A 20070-nucleotide genomic window follows, 5' to 3' on the forward strand; every position below is an offset into this window, starting at 1 on the left:
ACCACTATCTGACATGATCAACTATATACAGTGGGTGCAGAGATCAACCCCCCGGAGTATTATACCAAAAGCCTCTTAACAAGTTCACAAGGTAAACAGTCTGCCCACCTCCTCCTCCACGCCCTGGATGTGTAGTATGTCAAGGATACGTTTTATAAGACTATGGTATAGAACAGACTTAAATGTGGTAGAAAAAAAATTACTTCTGTCTCTATACTATGGGGATGAAGAAAGCATTAAACAGCAATTCTTTACTTACAGAAATTTTCATTTCCATTTTTCATTCAAAAGGTCAAGCAAAACAGGTAAACTCATTTCTTTCTGATGGACTCCAAAGTAAACTGTTGTAATCTTATGCAGGGTAATTCAGCAGGAAAAATAATTGGATTTTTCCTACCTGTTAGATGATAGGACTGAGGGACCTGTGGCTGTCATGCTCACTAGGCATTCAAAGAGCATTAAAAAATTATTCTGTTGATTAAAAAAGCAGCCAGTCCATAGCCCCTCCGTCAGCACACTCCACGTTCACCAAGACATCTTTGAGCCTGGAGCCTCACAGAGCCAGTTCTGTGAGTCTAATGCAGGCTATTTGTTTATTTTATGGCTCACCTGGCCTGATTCATTCTGATCCTGAGCTGCGCTGAGTTACTTGGCTGCACTATAAGGCTTGTTGAACTGTTTGGTATCAATAATTCTCTCTTTTCTCAGTAGAAAGTGTCAGCCTTTTATTTAAAGCTTGCTTTCTATATCTGTCAGAGACCACCTGCAATATTAAACCACCTCTTTTTTGTGTGTGTCTTATCCAGTATCGGTTCTCTCATTCTCTCATTCTACAGACAGCTGCGGATTCAGACTTAGGCACACACAGACCCTGATTCTTGCCCTTACAGGAAATCATATATTGGGAGCCGCTAGCCCTTTGCTGTGCCCTTTGCTGTGGCGTCAGGCAGTTCGAAAGCAGTGTGGTCCCACCTCTATCTTTAATATTTTGAACTCCTCACCTGTTCCTAACATGGTAACTGGGTCCCCTTCAGCCTTTTTCTTGGCTACTTGGAATCCCAAGCTGTTTGGATTGTTGCTTGATCTGCATCTAGCTAGAGACTGGAATTTGATTACCATCTCTCTGTGCATGTATTTGATGGATTTTTTCTTTCTTTCTTCTTTCTTTCTTTCTTTCTTTCTTTCTTTCTTTCTTTCTTTCTTTCTTTCTTCTTTCTTTCTTCTTTTCTTCTTTCTTCTTTCTTTCTTTCTCTTTCTTCTTTCTTTCTTTCTTTCTTTCTTTCTTTCTTTCTTTCTTTCTTTCTTTCTTTCTTTCTTTCTTTTCTTTCTTCTTTCCTTCTTTTAAAGATTTCATTTACTCATTCATGAGAGACGGAGGGGGGCGGTGCAGAGACACAGGCAGAGGGAGAAGCAGGCTCCATGCAGGGAGCCTGACATGGGACTCTATCCCGGGTCTCTGGGATCAGGCCCTGGGCTGAAGGCGGCACTAAACCGCTGAGCTACCGGGGCTGCCCTATTTGATGTATCTTATACTCCATTTTAAAACCTTACATATTATGAGTCTTTTTTCATTTTATTAAACATTATTCATAAAATTTAAATTTATTTCATTGATTTTTATCCTATGAATATTCAGGTGATTTCTTTCTAGTCTTTTTCTGTATGTTTATAGTATGAACATTACAGTGTGAACATGAGCTTAATGATGTGAAGTTTTTTGGTGTTGGTAAATATTTCCCGGAATATAATTTTTAATAGCCACATCATATCGATGTATATCATAAATAATAATGTGTGTATTATTTTTTTTTAATTTATTTTTTATTGGTGTTCAATTTACCAACATACAGAATAACCCCCAGTGCCCGTCACCCAATCACTCACACCCCCCGCCCTCCTCCCCTTCTACCACCCCTAGTTCGTTTCCCAGAGTTAGCAGTCTTTACGTTCTGTCTCCCTTTCTGATATTTCCCACACATTTCTTCTCCCTTCTCTTATATTCCCTTTCACTATTATTTATATTCCCCAAATGAATGAGAACATATAATGTTTGTCCTTCTCCGACTGACTTACTTCACTCAGCATAATACCCTCCAGTTCCATCCACATTGAAGCAAATGGTGGATATTTGTCATTTCTAATAGCTGAGTAATATTCCATTGTATACATAAACCACATCTTCTTTATCCACTCATCTTTCGATGGACACCGAAGCTCCTTCCACAGTTTGGCTATTGTGGCCATTGCTGCTATAAACATCGGGGTGCAGGTGTCCCGGCGTTTCATTGCATCTGTATCTTTGGGGTAAATCCCCAACAGTGCAATTGCTGGGTCGTAGGGCAGGTCTATTTTTAACTGTTTGAGGAACCTCCACACAGTTTTCCAGAGTGGCTGCACCAGTTCACATTCCCACCAACAGTGTAAGAGGGTTGCCTTTTCTCCGCATCTTCTCCAACATTTGTGGTTTCCTGCCTTGTTAATTTTCCCCATTCTCACTGGTGTGAGGTGGGATCTCATTGTGGTTTTGATTTGTATTTCCCTGGTGGCAAGTGATGCGGAGCATTTTCTCATGTGCGTGTTGGCCACGTCTATGTCTTCCTCTGTGAGATTTCTGTTCATGTCTTTCGCCCATTTCACGATTGGATTGTTTGTTTCTTTGGTGTTGAGTTTAAGAAGTTCTTTACAGATCTTGGAAACTAGCCCTTTATCTGATATGTCATTTGCAAATATCTTCTCCCATTCTGTAGGTTGTCTTTTAGTTTTGTTGACTGTATCCTTTGCTGTGCAAAAGCTTCTTATCTTGATGAAGTCCCAATAGTTCATTTTTGCTTTTGTTTCTTTTGCCTTCGTGGATGTATCTTGCAAGAAGTTACTGTGGCCGAGTTCAAAAAGGGTGTTGCCTGTGTTCTCCTCTAGGATTTTGATGGAATCTTGTCTCACATTTAGATCTTTCATCCATTTTGAGTTTATCTTTGTGTATGGTGCAAGAGAGTGGTCTAGTTTCATTCTTCTGCATGTGGATGTCCAGTTTTCCCAGCACCATTTATTGAAGAGACTGTCTTTCTTCCAATGGAGAGTCTTTCCTCCTTTATCGAATATTAGTTGCCCATAAAGTTCAGGGTCCACTTCTGGATTCTCTATTCTGTTCCACTGATCTATGTGTCTGTTTTTGTGCCAGTACCACACTGTCTTGATGACCACAGCTTTGTAGTACAACCTGAAATCTGGCATTGTGATGCCCCCAGATATGGTTTTCTTTTTTAAAATTCCCCTGGCTATTCGGGGTCTTTTCTGATTCCGCACAAATCTTAAAATAATTTGTTCTAACTCTCTGAAGAAAGTCCATGGTATTTTGATAGGGATTGCATTAAACGTGTAAATTGCCCTGGGTAACATTGCATTTTCACAATATTAATTCTGCCAATCCATGAGCATGGAATATTTTTCCATCTCTTTGTGTCTTCCTCAATTTCTTTCAGAAGTGTTCTATAGTTTTGAGGGTATAGATCCTTTACATCTTTGGTTAGGTTTATTCCTAGGTATCTTATGCTTTTGGGTGCAATTGTAAATGGGATTGACTCCTTAATTTCTCTTTCTTCAGTCTCATTGTTAGTGTATAGAAATGCCACTGATTTCTGGGCATTGATTTTGTATCCTGCCACGCTACCGAATTGCTGTATGAGTTCTAGCAATCTTGGGGTGGAGACTTTTGGGTTTTCTATGTAGAGTATCATGTCATCGGCGAAGAGGGAGAGTTTGACTTCTTCTTTGCCAATTTGAATGCCTTTAATGTCTTTTTGTTGTCTGATTGCTGAGGCTAGGACTTCCAGTACTATGTTGAACAGCAGTGGTGAGAGTGGACATCCCTGTCTTGTTCCTGATCTTAGGGGAAAGGCTCCCAGTGCTTCCCCATTGGGAATGATATTTGCTATGGGCTTTTCATAGATGGCTTTTAAGATGTTGAGGAATGTTCCCTCTATCCCTACACTCTGAAGAGTTTTGATCAGAAATAGATGCTGTATTTTGTCAAATGCTTTCTCTGCATCTAATGAGAGGATCATATGGTTCTTGGTTTTTCTCTTGCTGATATGATGAATCACATTGTTTTACGGGTGTTGAACCAGCCTTGTGTCCCGGGGATAAATCCTACTTGGTCATGGTGAATAATTTTCTTAATGTACTGTTGGATCCTATTGGCCAGTATCTTGTTGAGAATTTTTGCATCCATGTTCATCAGGGATATTGGTCTGTAATTCTCCTTTTTGGCGGGGTCTTTGTCTGGCTTTGGAATTAAGGTGATGCTGGCCTCATAGAACGAATTTGGAAGTACTCCATCTCTTTCTATCTTTCCAAACAGCTTTAGGAGAATAGGTATGATTTCTTCTTTAAACGTTTGATAAAATTCTCCTGGGAAGCCATCTGGCCCTGGACTCTTGTGTCTTGGGAGGTTTTTGATGACTGCTTCAATTTCCTCCCTGGTTATTGGCCTGTTCAGGTTTTCTATTTCTTCCTGTTCCAGTTTTGGTAGTTTGTGGCTTTCCAGGAATGCGTCCATTTCTTTTAGATTGCCTAATTTATTGGCATATAGCTGTTCATAATATGTTTTTATTTTTTTTATTTTTATTTATTTATTTATTTATTATTTTTTTTCATAATATGTTTTTAAAATCGTTTGTATTTCCTTGGTGTTGGTAGTGATCTCTCCTTTCTCATTCATGATTTTATTAATTTGAGTCTTCTCTCTCTTCTTTTTAATAAGGCTGGCTAATGGTTTATCTATCTTATTAATTCTTTCAAAGAACCAACTCCTGGTTCTGTTGATCTGTTCCACAGTTCTTCTGGTCTCGATTTCGTTGAGTTCTGCTCAAATCTTTATTAACTCTCGTCTTCTCCTGGGTGTAGGATCTATCTGCTGTTTTTTCTCTAGCTCCTTTATGTGTAAGGTTAGCTTTTGTATTTGAGTTCTTTCCAGTTTTTGAATGGATGCTTGTATTGCGATGTATTTCCCCCGTAGGACTGCTTTTGCTGCATCCCAAAGATTTTGAACGGTTGTATCTTCATTCTCATTAGTTTCCATGAATCTTTTTAATTCTTCCTTAATTTCCTGGTTGACCCTTTCATCTTTTAGCAGGATGGTCCTTAACCTCCACGTGTTTGAGGTCCTTCCAAACTTCTTGTTGTGATTTAGTTCTAATTTCAAGGCATTATGGTCTGAGAATATGCAGGGGACGATCCCAATCTTTTGGTATCGGTTCAGACCCGATTTGTGACCCAGTATGTGGTCTATTCTGGAGAAAGTTCCATGTGCACTTGAGAAGAATGTGTTGAGTTTGGATGTAAAGTTCTGTAGATATCTGTGAAATCCATCTGGTCCAGTCTATCATTTAAAGCTCTCATTTCTTTGGAGATGTTGTGCTTAGAAGACCTATCAAGTATAGAAAGAGCTAGATTGAAGTCACCAAGTATAAGTGTATTATTATCTAAGTATTTCTTCACTTTGGTTAATAATTGATTTATATATTTGGCAGCTCCCACATTCGGGGCATATATATTGAGGATTGTTAAGTCCTCTTGTTGGATAGATCCTTTAAGTATGAGATAGTGTCCCTCTTCATCTCTCACTACAGTCTTCGGGGTAAATTTTAGTTTATCTGATATAAGGATGGCTACCCCTGCTTTCTTTTGAGGACCATTCGAATGGTAAATGGTTCTCCAACCTTTTATTTTCAGGCTATAGGTGTCCTTCTGTCTAAAATGAGTCTCTTGTAGACAGCAAATAGATGGGTCCTGCTTTTTTATCCAGTCGGAAACCCTGCGCCTTTTGATGAGGTCATTAAGCCCGTTCATGTTCAGAGTTACTATTGAGAGATATGAGTTTAGTGTCATCATGATATCTATTCAGTCCTTGTTTTTGTGGATTGTTCCACTGAACTTCTTCTTCAAGGGGAATTTTAAGAGTCCCCCTTACAATTTCTTGCAGAGCTGGTTTGGAGGTCACATATTCTTTTAGTTGCTGCCTGTCTTGGAAGCTCTTTATCTCTCCTTCCATTTTGAATGAGAGCCTTGCTGGATAAAGTATTCTTGGTTGCATGTTCTTCTCATTTAGGACCCTGAATATATCCTGCCAGCCCTTTCTGGCCTGCCAGGTCTCTGTGGAGAGGTCTGCTGTTACCCTAATACTCCTCCCCATAAAAGTCAGGGATTTCTTGTCTCTTGCTGCTTTAAGGATCTTCTCTTTATCTTTGGAATTTGCAAGCTTCACTATTAAATGTCGAGGTGTTGAACGGTTTTTATTGATTTTAGGGGGGGATCTCTCTATTTCCTGGATCTGAATACCTGTTTCCCTTCCCAGATTAGGAAAGTTTTCAGCTAGAATTTGTTCAAATACATATTCTGGCCCTCTGTCCCTTTCGGCGCCCTCGGGAACACCAATTAAACGTAGGTTTTTCTTCCTCAGGCTGTCGTTTATTTCCCTTAATCTATCTTAATGGTCTTTTAATTGTTTGTCTCTTTTTTCCTCAGTTTCCCTCTTTGCTATCAACTTGTCTTCTATGTCACTCACTCGTTCTTCCACCTCGTTAACCCTCGTCGTTAGGACTTCTAGTTTGGATTGCATCTCATTCAATTGATTTTTAATTTCTGCCTGATTAGCTCTAAATTCTGCAGTCATGAAGTCTCTTGAGTCCTTTATGCTTTTTTCTAGAGCTACCAGTAGCTGTATAACAGTGCTTCTGAATTGGCTTTCTGACATTGAATTGTAATCCAGATTGTGTAACTCTGTGGGAGAGAGGACTGTTTCTGATTCTTTCTTTTGAGGTGAGGTTTTCCTTCTAGTCATTTTGTTCAGTGCAGAGTGGCCAAAAGCAAGTTGTATTGGGAAAAGGAGAAAAAGAGAGGAGAGAAAGAAGGAAAGAAAAGAGAAAGAGAAAAAAAAAGGAAGAAAAAAGAGAAGAAAAAGAAAGGAAAAAAAGGGGGTGGGGGAAGGAAACAAATCAAAAAGCAAAACAAAACAAAACAAAACAAAAAACAAAAAACCCACGGTGGAGTATCTTCTGATTCTGTATACTTTAAGTCCCTTGGCTTCCCCTGGAAATTGTCCGTCTAGTTGGTCTTCTGGGGGAGGGGCCTGTTGTGCTGATTTTCAGGTGTTAGCATTTGGGGGAGCTGCTGTGCCCCTGCCTAGTGCAGGGCTCAGTGGGGGTTGTTTACCCCGTGAGGCCCCAGGAGGAACAGCCCCAGTGGCGGGGCCAGCTCTGGAGCCCTGGATTCAGCCCCCGCAGTGACTCCGGAGCTCTTGGTCTGCAGGGCCTGGAGGCTCCGGGGCGGGGCCGCTGATCTGCTCAGCTGGGGCAGGAGTGTCCTCGCTGTCCTGGGCCCTCCCGGCCTCTGCCTGTCCCGGGGGAGGCCGGATCCTGGGCTGTGTCCCGGCGCCCTGTGCTCCCGGCCCACAGCCCCCTCCACGGAGCCGCCGCCCGAGCCCCTCCGAGCTGCTGCTGGAACCGCGCAGCCCCCTCCGCACGGAGCCTCTTCCTCCGCCTGAGCCCCCCCGAGCTGCTCCGGGTCCCGCTGTGCGCGCTGCAGCCCTTAGGGAGCTCGGCGCATTCTCCTGGGCGCGCAGTTGCTGTTACTGTCCCAGGCAGCCCGAGGGCATCCCCTCCCTCCTGGGTCCTGCTCCAACTCCCTGCGAGCCCCTTTCCGCCCGGGAAGGTCGGTGCAGCTCCTGCTCCTCCGGGACGGGGCTCTCCTGTCCTGGGGACACTCGCCCCGGCCTCAGCCCGGCTCCTCGCGGGGCCCCTCCCCCTTGGAGGCCTTTGTTTCTTTATTTCTTTTTCCCCGTCTTCCTACCTTGATAGAAGCGCGAACTCTTCTCACTGTAGCGTTCCAGCTGGTCTCTCTTTAAATCTCAGGCCGAATTCGTAGATTTTCAGGATGATTTGAAGGTTTTCTAGGTAATTTGGTGGAGACAGTTGATTTGGGGACCCTACTCTTCAGCCATCCTGCCCCTCCCCCTCTGTGTGTATTATTCTTATACATAAAGTTCTGTCTGCACTTCAAATTATTTGTTTATGACAAACTCAGGTTTGGAATTATTGGATTAAAATGTAGAAACATTTTGAAGACACTGCATACTATATTGCCAAATGGCTTTTGGATAAATTACACAGACTTCCATTCTCAGTGTATGAAATTTCTTTCATCATAGTCTTATCAAGATTAGTATTATTTTGATAATTTGACAAATTAAAACGATTTTTAATGTTTTAATTTTTTTACTTCTTTGATTACATTGTGAGATTTATTTTTAAAAATTTATTCAGTAGACATTTAAAATTTCTTTTTCATGAATTGTCTATACTTTGTTCACCTAATATAATGCTTTTATGTTTTCATTTTGAATTTGGATGAAGTATGTAATATATTAGCAATATTTTCCCTTACCCTCTTGCACTATTGGTGGGAATGCAGATTGGTGCAACCACTCTGGAAAATGGAAAGAGGTTTCTCAAAAAGTTAAAAATAGAACTACTCTATGATCCAGCAATTGCACTTCTTGGTATTTGTCCAGAGAATACAAAAATACTAAGTCAAAGGGATACATGGAACTGATATGTAGTAGAATCATCTATGATAGCCGAATTATGCAAACAGCCCAAGTGTTCTTTATCCATAGGTGAATGGGTAGAGAAGATGTGTACACACACACACACACACACACACACACACACAAACACATACACTGGAATATCACTCAGCCATAAAAAAAAGAATGAAATCTTGCCATTTGCAACGACATAGATGGTGCTAGAGATATTATGCTAAGTGAAATGTCAGTCAGAGAAAGACAAATATACAATTTCACTCATATGTGGAATTTAAGAAACAAAACAAACGAGCAAAGGGAAAAGAAGAGAGAGAGAGAGAAGTAAATCATGGAACAAATCCTTAACCATAGAGAACACACTGGTGGTTTACCAGAGGGGAGGTCAGTGGGCAGGTGGGTGAAATAGGTGATGGGGATTAAAGAGTATGTTTTTGTGATGAGCACCTGGTGATGTATGAAATTGTTGAATCAGTATATTGTATACCTGAAATTAATATTACACTGTATATTAGCTAATTGGAATTTAAATAAAACTTAAAAAAAAAAGATTTTCCCTTTAGCTGCCAATTTGCCATACATTTCTTTTCAGTTTGTTGGGTGTATTATGGACATGTTACAATAATCTTTGATATACTGACATTTTAAATTTTTGCATGTTCAAACCTTTCTCTTTCTTTTATGATTTCTTTTATTGCTTTTTTACATGGATAGTCATTCCTTATCAGATATCAGATAAACTGTCATTTGGATTTCCTAGTTATTTAATCCACTTATACCTAATTTTTAGTGAATGATAGATCTCAGTTGACTTTTTTCTGGATAAAAGGTCAGTCAATTTTCCCAACAAGGTACACTACATAATTCATTTTTCAGAATTGATCATTAATTTATCTTTTATATACAGCATATATACTTGGATCTGTTTCTAAGCTATTTTTCTCTGTTTCATTGATTCTTCTATCTTTACTTATGCCAAGGGCTTAGCATTTTTAGTTATTATTGCTTCATAGTAGTTTAAAGGAAACTTCTTATTATGGCAAATATGAACCTATACATATAGGGTTATGCAAATCTACCCGTACCCATTGCCTAGCTTCAATAACTGTCAACTCCTGGCAATTATGTGTATATCTACCATCATACAGTTTTATTTGTAAATTTATCAGTATGTATCACTAAAAGACAAACAATATAATAAAAAATATAAAATATAAAATATAAAAATATAAAATATAATAAAAAATACAATCACAATATTTTTATCAAATCTAAAAATTTATAATAATTTTTAAATATTAATATGGAGTAAGGTTTAAAACCCTTACTAAATATCAGTATGGAGTAAGGGTTCAAACTTCTTAAATAGGGATCCCTGGGTGGCTCTGCGGTTTGGCGCCTGCCTTTGGCCCAGGGCGGATCTGGGCGTTTTGGGATCGAGTCCCACGTCGGACTCCCGGCATGGAACCTGCTTCTCCCTCTGCCTGTGTCTGTGCCTCTCTCTCTCTCTCTCTATCATGAATAAATAAATAAATAAATCTTTTAAAAAATTCTTAAATATAATAAATGTTTTAATTAGTTACTTTTACTTTGTTGTTTGTATTCAAATTCAAATAAAGATCACACTTTGCAATTAATTAATGTCTTTTAAGTCTCTACTGAATTAGGGGGGGACATCATATGTCCCCTAATAAAAACATCATATGTTTTTCTATGTCAAGTCTTTTTTAATACATATCGATAGTTTCCTTGATATTTGGTATATATTTTATTTTAATATTATTTTAGCTAAATTTTTTGTTGTTTCTGTTGTGAGCTGGAATCTTTTTGTCCATTATATCTAACAATCAGTGATTTCTAGTACATAAGGAAACCTTTGATCTTAGTACCGTTTTATTTCAATCAGATACTTTAATGAACTCTCTCATTTAATTTTTGATTGATTTTCCTAAGATTTCTAAGTATAAAATGTGTACCATTAGTGAATAAAGATAAATTCCATCTCTCTCTTTTCATGTCTCTCATTTCCATTATATTTCTCATTGCTCTAGAAATCATTTGCAGAGCAATTTCTTAAAATAGTAATAACATTCTTACTTTTGCTCCTGATTTTCGATAGGAATGGCTACATTGTTTCTACACTAAGTATGATATTAGCTATTTGTTTAAGGAAATAAATTGTTATGTTAAAAGACTGTATAAGTTAAAGACAGCCACAAATTCTTTGCTACTCTTGTCTAGAGGTGAGTTTAATTCCCCTCCCCTTCAATCGAGGCTGGCCTTCGTGATTAGCTTGGAACCAGTAAAATGTGTTAGAAGTGATACTCCTAAGGCTTGGCCAGAGAAGCCTGTAGCTTTTGCCTTAGTCTCTTGGAATACTCATTCTTCAGATGATCCTTCTTGGAAACCAGCTGCCACGCTGTGAGGAGCCCAGGCCGTTCCGGTAGACCATCTCTGCTGAGCCTCCAGCCAATAGCAAGTATTTGCTGCCAGCACTAGGTTAGTCCATGTGGACTCAGGCTCCAGGCCAGCCTCTGTAGATATGAGCTCCTGGCCTGTACCTGCATCAGGCTGACCCTGCAGCCAAAGGCAACAGTTCTGCTTTGGTAAAGGCTGGCCTTGTAGCCTCAGGCTCTAGGCCTATCCACATGGCCAAGGCTCCAGGTGTACCAGTGTTAGGCCAGTCCTCATGGTCCAAAGCTGTAGGTCCAGGACCAGGTCCCCCTACAAACCAAGGCATGTACATGCGCAGCCTCCTGGACCCAGATTCTAGGCATACCCTTGTAAACCCAGATTCTAGTCCCAAAACTGTGATCCCTGGCAGTAGGCCTATCCCTATGGACCCAGGCATCAAGCCCTCCCCAGTGGACCTCAGTGGTGTCAGGTTACCCCTGTGGACTCAGGACCAGGCCCATTCCTACGGACCCAGGCTCCAGGCTGGCCCTTATAAATTCAGACTCAATGCCTACTTCAGTGTGAAGTTAGTCTCCCTGCAGCCCCAGGCTTATATGATAATCTCCATTGACCCAGGCCCCAGGCTGGCCCCTGTTCACCCAGAAAACAAGCCTGCTCACCCACTGACTCAGGCTTCAGGCCAGCCTACTTGAGGACTCCAGAAACAAGCTATTCTTTTTGGGCATTTGTATTTGATCCAGTGAGTTAGGTAGATTTCCATGTTGTAAAATAATTTATCTATTAAGGCATTCTTTGTAACTTGTGTTTGAATCCAGGTTGAGACATATATAACTTTATGAGCTCTCTCTAGGCCTCAGGGTTTTATCTTATAGAACTTGAAAAATAATAACTCCTATTATGAGGTTGTTTGAAGATTAAAGAGATAAGGCATGTAAATCACTTAATGCAATGCAATCTCAAGCAGATAGTAAGTGCCTAATAATTAGAGCTAATAAATATAATTATTAACTCATTGATATGGTCCTTGAGCCTGTTTAAAAGATAAATCTTGAACACTTTCTCTTTATTTCTCATTGACTAAGAGTCAAGAACTTTTTGTGGGGGATCTATTCTTTAGATTCATAAATTTGGGTCCATTTTTATTTCAATTTTTCCAGGAAATCATCAATTTTATTAAGGTTTTTAAAAGTTTTGGGGCACCCAGATGGCTCTGTCAGAGGAACATGCAACTCTTGATTTCAGAGCTGTAAGTTTGAGCCCCACGTTGAGTGTAGAGATTACTTGAAAATAAGATCTTAAAAAAAATTTTAGTATAGCGTTTTATGTAATACTTACTCGTGATTTCTTTAAAATGTCTTTTAAATCTATCATTAAATCCATGTGTTTTATTTCTTTATTCATAATCAAATCATCTAGAGGTATTTTATCCACTGTTTTCTCCAAAGAGTTACCTTTTTAAATGTATCTACCAACCCTGCTATCAGAGTTTCATTTAAGTCTCTAGGCTGGAAACATAGGCTATGGATCAAAGTAAATAGAAGAGAACATGCACACTGTTAGGGGCCATGGATGTGGCAGTTGGGTTCCCTTTACGTCCTCCATCTGTCTTTTATCCAGTCTCTGTTTACACTCTTTAAATGGAATATCTAAGGAGTAACCAAATAGATCAATGTTGGTAGGTACTTTGAACTTTTACATTTTTGAAAAGAATTTGAAGCAAACTTTTACTTGTATTATTCTGGAATTTTAGGGCAGCATGAACATGTTGAGAACACCATGGTATTATGAGCATTAAAAATAAAGAATTGGCTACTAGATTTCCTTTGTAAAATGTGTAAGAAAATACTTTGTAAAATGTATGTGTATGTGTATGTGTATGTGTATGTGTATATGTGTTTTTCCCCTATGTCTCAGGCTTCAAAACCCATGAAATTTTCTACCACATGAACCATTTTAAATCACCTCCTGCCTGAATCATTTTGATGGAGACCTGATGAAGGGTATGTCATGAAAATTGGGAATGACACATTGAATGATGGATCTTGAGCAAATGTGGTTGCGTGAGCTGCAATTGCCTGCAATGGAGAATAGAAGCAATTCACAGATGGATGGAGCCTGTGATTCTGTTGCTTAAGACAATGAAAAGTCCCCATCTTTGCTAAGATTCTTCATATATTGCTGTCTAGGATATGCTGATGATCCTATTTGAAACACTAGAATCTGTACTGGGCCAAGTTCTCCAGATGGTAAGAAATGGATTTCACATGCTCTTTTTCTTTCTTCCTTTCTTTCTTTCTTTCTTTCTTTCTTTCTTTCTTTCTTTCTTTCTTTCTTCTTTCTTCCTTTCTTTTTTTTTTTTTTTACTATTATTTAGAATAAATTCTCCATCTACACTTAAAGAAGTTTTCCAGAAACCTGACAAATAGAGTAAACATCAAATGCCACATTATGGTGCTTCTGTCTAATTGAAGCCTTCACCCAACTGGGCTACAAATTCATTTTATATGTATGCTTTATATGTTTTCCCAATTCCTCTTGCTCATCAATAAAAATTCTTTGACTTTTAATTGAATGGTCAATATTATATTCAGGGTAGTACACGCACTATTGCCTCTAAAATGCATTTATTCCTATTTTGTCTTTTTACTTCAATTTTTGGTTCTCAATTTAAATATGTAGGGAAAAAATATGCCAGCCTGCCTGTTGAATATTTCCCTCCTCATATCTTAGCCTGTCGCACATGATGCTAACATTCTCATACTGCATATTTTATTTATCAAAATCTAGACCTGAACTGTAAAGCTTCAGAGTCACCAAGACTGTAAAATATAATCTTTAGAATAGAGGAGCACTATGGCTAAGTAGGTGATATTCAAAATGCCTCTTCATCATTTGAGTTACATAGAAGCTGCATAATAACCATTATATGCTTAGCATTTCTTATTTTATTTCTTTTTTTTTAATTTTTATTTATTTATTTATTTATTTATGATAGTCACAGAGAGAGAGAGAGAGAGAGGCAGAGACACAGGCAGAGGGAGAAGCAGGCTCCATGCACTGAGAGCCTGATGTGGGATTCGATCCCAGGTCTCCAGGATCGCGCCCTGGGCCAAAGGCAGGCGCCAAACCGCTGCGCCACCCAGGGATCCCTCTTATTTTATTTCTAATTAGTTTCTGAAAAATGAAGGCAAAGGAGTAAGAAAAAATAAACTAGGAATAAAGAAGGGAGAAACTATTTGAAATTCAGAATCAAAAACATCTATTTGCTACTTGTAGTATTTTACTGCCCTAAGCATTTTCAAGCAATTTCAGGAGAAGAACTTTAGCCCATTTCTGTTCAAACCAAATTCAGTGACAGAATGTGATACATACAATTGCCCTAAATAATTATTTCTCAAACCAAAGGTGTTGGTACTTTAGGGCAGAGCTAGCTTTATGAAAATTGGGAAGTGGGCAGTATTTCTGATTTAGTTTATGCTTTGTTTTTGAATCCCAGAGATTGTGGCCAATATATTCCCTTGACTTGAATATCCGCAAAGCTTTAGAGTCTCAAATACCTTAACATTTATATAAGCCTTCATTGTCCAATACAATAGCACTAGCAACTAGCTACATGTGGCTATTTAAATTAGTTAAAATTTAAAATGTATTTCCTTAGTTATGCTAGCCACATTTCAAGGGCTCAACAGCCACATGTGGCTGTGACTAACATACTGGGGAATGTGAATATAGGTCATTCCTATCATCAAAGAATGTTCTGTGGGATAGCATTTGGTGCATAGTAAGTGCTCAATGATTCATTGCTCCCTTTATTTTATTCCTCCAGGGCATGACTCACAGAGACTAGCTGGATAACAATTCTCCTGAGTTAATTTCAGATTCACTAATTGGGCTTATTCCCCACCCTCCAAGGTTCGTTTTCGATACCCCTACCTGGACTTAAGGCATCTACCTTTGTTACTTCCTGAAAGGTTTGGAGGATTATTTTTTTTTCAGGCTAGGATAAGTAGCAAGTTGATAAAGATTTCATGGGGGCCCCTCAGATTAGAGTTGTCATTGCATCTCTTCTTTCATAGACAACGTAGTAAAATTGCAAATTCACTCATTCAACAACTGCAAAGTAAATATATTTTCTTTCTTTTGTCTCTAACTGATCTAGACTTCCTGGTGATCCCCATTCACTATGCAGCAGGGAAAAAAAACTGAATTAACTTTTAGTCCTCAATCATTTTAAATTTAGCCTGAAAAAAAATTAGCCTGAATTAATAATTTAAGCAGCCCTTTGGGTAATTTTTAGTCTTCCTCTTTGGAATAAGTGCTTACTCAGTCATATTTTCACCTCTACATCCTCTTCGAAGGCAGACAGTGCAAGAATACATGGCTCTTGAGTATTTTTGCAGGCAAGGGGTGGTTTGTGTTAACTTAAGGTGGCAGAGAGGATAACTCGGGTATGCTGGAGTTGGGCCACATTGGTCTCCTCCTGGCACCTGGTGCAGATGTGTGATGTCCGTAAACTCACAGGTGTTCCTGCTCATCTCTCTCAGGGCTTGAGGGACCAATCCAGCTACTTGGCCTCACCCCAGCTCTTGAGGTACAACTTCTGAGTTTTTTCCATATCTTCCATCTGGCCTCCTGTCCTCCGTGGCTCATTCTATATGCAAACCACTAAAGGAGAACAGAGCTTCACCATGTATTAAGGTCGGAAATGTCTAAAAGGAACATTTGTTTCCTTCAATCTGCAGGGGGAAATGCTCTCTCATTTACAAAAGAATCTACACAGTTTACATGGTGGTGTGTCACTTGACACAAGCTGGCGATTACATTTACACTTTAAATGAGTAGCTTCTGTTTCCTATAATGTGCATCTATGCCCAATATGTTTGACAAGCTTTGTGATTATCCTGTGCTTTGCAATGGAAGGTTCATCCCTGGAGGATTAAACAAAAGCTTTGTGCTTAAAAGTTGATTATCTCCAGAGGCTTCTTGCTTCTCCATAAACATAACAGGTCATGGTTTGTTCAGATTCGCATTGTTTCCCCATCTGCCTGGTGTCTGAACAGAGCTCTTTGTGTCTCCGCTCCCGTAGGCACGGGGCGTTAAGTGTTGTAGAGCATCCTACTTCTTATCTTCTGAAAATACAACTAGCAACTTCCTTGAGAACATACAGTGCATGTGACGAAAGGATTCTTCCCTCCTACATTTTCTCTTTATGTACCACTCTTACCTGAACTGCAGTCTTGTCATTTTAACACAGAATCAACCAATGAATGTATGTTTTATTATTTTTTCCACACTGTCCAAATCTCCTCTTTCCAACTGCCTTCTTTCATCCAGCCACAATTCCTTGGCCACCAAAGAGGAGGGATTTCTCTCTCTCTCTCTTTTTTTTCCAAAGCTTTAATTTATTTATTCATGAGAGACATAGAGAGAGAGGCAGAGACCCAGGCAGAGGGAGAAGCAGGCTACATCCAGGGAGCCCGATGTGGGACTCGATCCCTGGACCGGGGATCATGACCTGAGCCAGAGGCAGACACTCAACCGCTAAGCCACCCAGGCACCCTGGATTTCTCTTTTTTTCCCCTCTACTCCATGGCCTTCTTTGGTCCAACTGCAGCTTTGTGGCTAAGCTTTGGTGGAGAAGAATCCTATACAGGCTTGGAGAAGTTGTGTGATCTAGGTCTTTCGGGTTTGGTTCTTGATATCTTAAAGAAATTTAAAACCTCTTCTGATGATGACTATAGCCTTGTGAGGACATAAGAGAGGCTGTCTAAATTCCTTTAGTATGCTTGCTTTATTCTGCCCCAGGACTTTTAGGACTTAATGTCAAAACTGGAGGGATGAAGTGAAACATTTCAGGGGAGGTAAAGTTTATTAATTGATCATTTGCTAAAATATTCTTACTACAGCAATAAGTGCTGGAGGTATTTGATCCTGGAGACATGATAAATTCCATTCCTTAATCTGTCCCAATAACTGCCTGGATTTCCATTGGAACTGGATGTGCCAAGAAAGTTTGTACATTTGATGCCGTTGGCCATTTTGACCTCATTGTTTAATTACATGTAAGACAGCTTGTAAGAAGGAGAAATCACTTGGCAGAAGGGGGAGAGTGTGATCCATTTTATAGATGGGTGATCTTTTTTGGAACCCTGAAGATGTTCTTATTTTACTTATTTTCAACTTCTTTGAAATGTCAACTCCTAGAGTGATTTTTATTAACAGAGCACGAGGCTAGAGGTTAAAGGAGAGCCAGAAGTAGTGACATTTTTATAATAGCAGTAGAGAGACCACAATCCAGGTAATTGTAAGCATTCATGCTAACTGTGGCATACTAGCACTTTATGAAGGACTCCCTTAATTGTTCCTTAAATGGAAGACCTTTAGTGTGACTCAAACTCATTATTTCCTCCAGCATTAGAAGTCTTCAAACAAGAGCCAGTTGAAGAGCTCATCTGTGTCCATCTTGGGACAATAGCCTGGGGTAAGTAGTATATATTTTTTGCTATTTTCTAAATACTTCAGGAGTAAATTTGTCTAGAATTTACAGGTGATGACATGTATCAGAGAGATGGAATTACTTGACTCTGTGACAGCATCAAAATTCAAACTCACAATTTGTTAACCATGCAGTGTAATTCAATTTGGGGATGCTTTTGGATTCTGGCTTATTTGGAGGCCGTTTGTTACTAATGGCTATGACTTATAAACTGGTTTGATTCCTGTATATTGACCCCTGTGTGCATGTGACCGAAATAATAAACCATTTATAGCTGGAAGAGATAGGAGTAATTATTTCCCCAAACCTTTTATTTTTTAGATGGCGCTGTTGATATCCAAGTAGTTAAATGAAAGGCCAAGAAGCGACAAAGCCAGGCACCAAATCCAGATTTCTGCACATTCGTTCTGTTTTCATTCATTAATTCTATTCCCTCATTTGGTATTCCAACTTCATCTGTTCATTTATCCATCCATTCACTCCAGTGCTCTGTGAATGGAAACATGACCATATCTGAGTCCATATCCTGTAATTAAATATAGGTAAACTGAGTGTGAGTTTGCAAAACATTTCTAAACCTTCGCACTGGGGCACTTTTCTGACTTAATACATACAGGCAAAAGAATGGACATTCTTATGTTAAAGTGTGAGTATAAAATGCTGCCCTTTACGATAGAGATGCAGCAGAAAGGCTCTTGCAGGATGTCTGACCCATTTTGGCTGTGTCTTCAGGAGTAGGCCGAGTCATGAGGCCAATAGACCAGGCCCTTCCTGAATGTCGCCTGACCTGAAGACCAGTGTGACTCAGTGTTGGCTGATCTCTGCTCCTCCAAGGGTGATTCCCCAGCTTGGGGCAAAGCGGAGGGGAGGCCTGCTTCAAAGCCTCTCTCAGCCTGTGGAAAAGCATAGTCTGGAGTGGGGCGGCTGCCAAGTCCACCACATGAATGTTCGTTTTGCTTGGCTTGTGGTCAAGCAACAGCAAAAAAACAGGTTAGGAGTGAGTAATGGGTTACCCTGGCTCTCGGAGTTTGTCAGCAGACAGAGAGAGATCTGGTCTGCAGTGCAGGCCAGGGTTCTAAGTTGTGGATCTGTTTTCCAGGCCAATTGTGATCCTAAGCAAGGATGCTTTATTGATTTCTATCTGAAATAGATCTAAAGGAATGGTTTTAAATAGGCCCTTGATTCTTTCCTTTGTGCCACTGAAAGATCACTTAATTACTATTCAACTGCCGTGTCACAGGCTGGCTGTCTCTCCTATGGGCCAAAATGGATAGAAATTTGAGATGGCTGATGAGCCCAAGATGGTGTTATTAATTCATTAATGGTAGCAGCAGCAACAGCAGTCATAGTAATTAAGGAGTGTAAGGCAGCACAAACAAAAGATGCCTGGGGAGGGAGTCCATCTAGAAGTGCCCAAACCCACCAAGGCCATATATTTTCAGTTATGCAGTCTAGGTGAGCTCTCAGCTGGCTTGTTTTTGCTGCCCCTTTTAAGGAAACCTGCCCACTTTCTCCTATACTCCCTCACTATGCAAATATAAATTTAGCCAGGGTGATAAAAATTGTCCTCCTAAAAAATATATATAGTTTATATGTCTAAGGCAAGGTAGTGAGAATATAGAATCGGGTCTTAAGCATGCTAAAATTCTGTACTAACTCTTGTGTTAGACAGTGATGTCTGCAGAGGTCTATTATCAGGAGGGAAGGTAATTAGAAGCTCCCAAATCATGACTCTGGAGAAAGAGAATTACTTAGAAAACAAATTTATGTGCTTGGAAGGAACAATGAAGTCCAGAAGAATGAGTGAATCTGTGTCAAGGAAGGAGCAGGAATGGAATGAGGGAGAGAAGAGTGGCTTCTCTCAGACATTTCTGAATGCCCAGGAAAGAGAAGCTCTTCCAGAGTTTTTTTTTTTTTTTTTTTAGGAGCAGGGGGGTACCAGGGTGAAATAGAGGAAAACCAAATCTCGGGGTAGACTTGAGACCCAAATAAGAGAGACCTGCCTTCCACCACGAGTAGGTGGTTAAATGACACAGTTCTGCATGGCATCAGCATGGAAATAACAGTGAAGGTGGGTTAACAAGGCAAACCTTCTCTTCCCAACCCTCCCTTTCACCCCCATTCTCCTTTATATTCCCAATGCATCTTTTGTGTACCTCACTCATTAGAGAATATCATACATAACTATAGTCACAGAGTATTTAGAGCCCAAGCTTTGGCATTCCATGGTCTGGTTTAAAATTCCAGCTATGAGAGATCCCTGGGTGGCTCAGTGGTTTAGCGCCTGCCTTTGGCTCAGGGCGTGATCCTGGGATCCCGGGATCGAGTCCCACACCAGGCCTGCTTCTCCCTCTGCCTGTGTCTCCACCTCTCTCAGTGTGTGTGTGTCTCTCACGAATATATAAATAAAATCTTTAAAATAAATAAATAAATAAATAAATAAATAAATAAATAAATAAATTCCAGCTATGACAACCAGGTATTGATTTCTAAAGACCCTTGCCTACTAAAGGGGGACAGCATTTCTTGGAGGAATGGTTGATTCCAGGTGTGGGACATG

At 39.8% G+C, this 20070-nt stretch overlaps 1 long non-coding RNA gene across 1 annotated transcript; it reads left to right on the forward strand.

Annotated features, from left to right (window-relative positions):
* The first annotated feature begins 12940 nt into the window (after nt 1-12940).
* LOC119872348 lies at nt 12941-18027 on the forward strand. The gene is made up of 3 exons (XR_005360400.1): nt 12941-13260; nt 17427-17495; nt 17832-18027. It is a non-coding gene; the product is annotated as an uncharacterized LOC119872348 (long non-coding RNA).
* Nucleotides 18028-20070: the final 2043 nt, after the last annotated feature.

The sequence above is a fragment of the Canis lupus genome, chromosome 6 (assembly GCF_011100685.1).
Source record: "Canis lupus familiaris isolate Mischka breed German Shepherd chromosome 6, alternate assembly UU_Cfam_GSD_1.0, whole genome shotgun sequence".
Classification (NCBI taxonomy): Eukaryota; Metazoa; Chordata; class Mammalia; order Carnivora; family Canidae; genus Canis; species Canis lupus.